Source organism: Triturus cristatus, chromosome 6 (assembly GCF_964204655.1).
Source record: "Triturus cristatus chromosome 6, aTriCri1.1, whole genome shotgun sequence".
Lineage (NCBI taxonomy): Eukaryota > Metazoa > Chordata > Amphibia > Caudata > Salamandridae > Triturus > Triturus cristatus.
Genome location: NC_140589.1, coordinates 642,129,997 through 642,134,052, shown reverse-complemented (window position 1 = coordinate 642,134,052; position 4,056 = coordinate 642,129,997).

Genomic DNA, 4,056 nt, shown 5'->3' with positions numbered 1-4,056 from the left:
CCGGGCCTGGCTGGAGGTCCGGGAGCTGGGCCCGGTGCTGGAGCTCCGTCCCAGGGTGCGGCTCCGTTCCCGGGGTGCGGGAGCCCCCTTTCCCGCAAGCCAGCCTCTCCCCGGGCCTGGCTGGAGGTCCGTGAGCTGGGCCCGGTGCTGGAGCTCCGTCCCAGGGTGCGGCTCCGTTCCCGGGGTGCGGGAGCCCCCTTTCCCGCAAGCCAGCCTCTCCCCGGGCCTGGCTGGAGGTCCGGGAGCTGGGCCCGGTGCTGGAGCTCCGTTCCCGGGGTGCGGGAGCCCCCCTGTCCCGCAGGCCAGCCGAGGGTCCGGGAGCTGGGGACAGGGTTCCACCAGGGCCCGGGGAGGCTCTCCCCGGCCTGGCTGGGGGTCCAGGAAGCTGGGCCCGGTGCTGGAGCTCCGTTCCCGGGGTGCGGGAGCCCCCTGTCCCGCAAGCCAGCCGAGGGTCCGGGCGCTGGGACCGGGTGTCCACCGGGGCCCGGGGAGGCTCTCCCCGGCCTGGCTGGGGGTCCAGGAAGCTGGGCCCGGTGCTGGAGCTCCGTCCCGGGGTGCGGGAGCCCCCTGTCCCGCAAGCCAGCCGAGGGTCCGGGCGCTGGGGACGGGTGTGCACCGGGGCCCGGGGAGGCTCTCCCCGGCCCGGCTGGGGGTCCGGAAGCTGGTCCCGGGCCCGGTGCTGGAGCTCCGTCCCAGGGTGCGGGAGCCCCCTGTCCCGCAAGCCAGCCGAGGGTCCGGGCGCTGGGGACGGGTGTGCACCGGGGCCCGGGGAGGCTCTCCCCGGCCCGGCTGGGGGTCCGGAAGCTGGTCCCGGGCCTGGTGCTGGAGCTCCGTCCCAGGGTGCGGGAGCCCCCTGTCCCGCAATCCAGCCGAGGGTCCAGGAGCTGGGGACAGGGTGTCCACCGGGGCCCAGGGAGGCTCTCCCCGGCCTGGCTGGGGGTCCAGGAAGCTGGGCCCGGTGCTGGAGCTCCGTCCCGGGGTGCGGGAGCCCCCTGTCCCGCAAGCCAGCCGAGTGTCCGGGAGCTGGGGACAGGGTGTCCACCGGGGCCCGGGGAGGCTCTCCCCGGGCCTTGCTAGGGTCCGTGTGCCCGAAGGAGGCTCCCCGGCCTGGCTGGGTTGAGAAGCAGCGACCGGCCCCGGGGCCTGGGTTTCGGTCAGGGCCTGGGGCGTGGGAGTCCCCGTCCTGCGGCCTGACAAGTGTCCGTCTGCCCGGGACAAGGGTCCCTGGTGCAGAGCCCTGGAGCCCTGCGTGGGTGGGCAGGCAGGGAGCCCTACCACTATGGCTGCTTTCAGTTGCCGGCCATCTGGTGGCGCCTTTCCCCTCGGCCATCTGGTCGCGCGCAATGCTTTCCAATGGGGCGACCAGATGGCCGGGCCGGCCTGGAAGTCCCGATGAGGGTCCATTTGCCTCCCGGATCCCAGCCAGGGCTCCAGGAGGCCGGGCGCGTTCGCCCCTAGGGTCCCCTCCGTCACTCGCAGCGCGCGAGTTACAAGAAAGGGGGGTATCCTTCCTCCGGATTAGTAGGGGCAGGGTATGCCGGAACACCCATGCCGGGGCTGTGCGGTTCCTTGCCGGGGACCAGACGGGCTACGCCCGGGCAACATCCTTCCCAGGCCTCCGGGGCTTCCCTCCTCCGGGCCGCGGCATGGCAAAGTGCCCAGGGACGGGCTCCACGGGTCCCGGGCAGTCCTTTCCGCACCCCCCGGGCGCCCAGGCCCCGAGAGCTCCGGTGGTCCTCCCCGTGCCTGAGGCCCAGCCGGGAAGCAGAGTCCCACCCCGAGCCATTGGTGGGTGGGCAGGCGGGAGTCCTTTCAGTTGCCGGCCATCTGGTCGCGCCTTTCCCCTCGGCCATCTGGTCGCGCGCAGTGCTTTCCAATGGGGGCGACCAGATGGCCGGGCCGGCCTGGAAGTCCCGATGAGGGTCCATTTGCCTCCCGGATCCCATCTCTTTGTTCCCTGATCCTATTTCGGGGAACCCTCATCATCTCCTATGCCCAGGGGGTCGTTTTCCACAAATCGATAGGTTTGTATTTCTGTCTCCGATTCATACATGCAAATTGTTTGCAAATGCAAATTATTCCTGAATCTTTTGTCTCTCCACCTATCCACTCCATTTGACTCATTGAACGTATTATTTTGATGAAACTATTGTCTCTTCATCCATCATTTCTGTTAGGTGTATTCAGTTTTTGTATATAATTTTGCTAAAAATCCTGTCTCCTAATCTATCCACTCCTTCAAGCATAATGTCATTGATTTAAATGGTGAGTTCGTATTTCATTTATGTTGCTGATGTGCATCTCTCCCTTTGTGATTTCATTATTTACATTTGTGACTGCATGCATTGAGCAAACCGCATTTTATTGAGATAAAGCTTCATAACTTTACCGAGTGTCTGTGGTTATTTAGTTAACTGTAGGGTTAATTTTGGAATGATAATCATTATCATCAACTATTCAACTAATTGGTCCTACAACCAAATAGAAGGAAAGTTGATTAATTGAATTGATAGGTATTCTAATGACGCTTTACATGATTCGAAGAACAGAAAAGACATTGAACTAAACAAATTGACCCCAACACATCATGGATTCTGGGTGAATGTGTATGGGCCATTGTAAATTTATGAATTAAGTATTGATCGCTGATCAGGTATTGACCGTGCGCTGGATCAAAGTCATAATGGGCAATCTAGTAACAGTGATTGGTCTATTTCCTGTGAAGACAGTAGAGGATTTACCTCCTGATTTAAGAGATACTGTGCAATCCAAAGTATAGGATGTTTCAGGGAAAGACATCAGACTTATTAAAGGTGTAAAACCTGTCTGAATAATGATTAACCCTAATGCTGAGCTTCCAAGAACTCTACTATCCAATCTTACACCGTGGACAGTGGCTGGAATTACTCCAGTGATTAAGTCAATGTTACAATGAAATAGCCTGATAGTTTACCAAAATCTGTGGCCAAATCCTCTATTGATCGCAAAGCTCTGTCTGTGTACTCTGTAACTACAGCTATGTTGTCTGCATAAGCTCACGTTTTTCTCTTCCACCTTTGCAGCCTCACTGGTAAAATATGTGTGATCCTCAAGCTTGAGGACAAAGGGATCTATATACATAGCAAACAATAAAAGGGAGCATGGGCACCCATGCCTAGTTCCCCTTTGAATCGGAATCAGCCCAGATTAATTTCCCATCATCTGTAGGTGAGCAACTGGTCACCTGAGTTGCCTTAATAAAAGAGCCCCCGAGCCCATAGGCATCCATAGATAGTCCCAAGCAACCCTGTTGAATACCTTTTCAACATCCAACAGGGCTACCAGCTTGGGCTTATTCACTCCATCCATTGCATCCAATAGAGCAATCACCAGGAGAACATGATCGAAGGTACCCTTCCCTGAAATTAAGCTGTGGTGCTTCATTGACCATCATCTAGAAATGATATGCCCCAAATGATTAGCCAAAATCTTTAAGTATAATTTTATTTCACTATTTATTAACGCGATTGGCCTATATGAGCTGAGATCATTTGGTTCTTTCCCTTTTTTTTAAAAAAACACAATGTTTGCTGGGGCCAAGAGTCAGGAGAGCGGTGTCCATTCTTGACCTGAAAAAACAGCTCTTGAATATCGGCAAGCAGTGCCTGTAAAAATACTTTATAAAATTCTAGGGGATCTGGGCAGTACCCATCGCCTTCCCCGAGGGAAGATTCTGTAGTGCTTGATGGATTTTGTCCACAGAAAAATCTCCCTCAGGAAATCGTGGTCTTCCTGAGTAGCCTATTCTTGAGCAATTGAGCTAAAAAAATGTTCCAGATTCTCTTCCCCAATAGTAGTCTGTCCCTTATATAAACTAATATAGTACTTGCGATAAAACTGCCTGTATCCAATCCAGATTGGTTATTGTTATCCCTTGATCATTCAATATTTCACTAATATACCCTGCAGCCGGTGGTTAATTTCTTAAACAAATAAGTGCCAGGCTCTTGTCAGTGGGTAGCTTGCACCAGCCCATTTCTCCTGTTAGTGCCACCTAAAACAGAGCCAACTATTAAC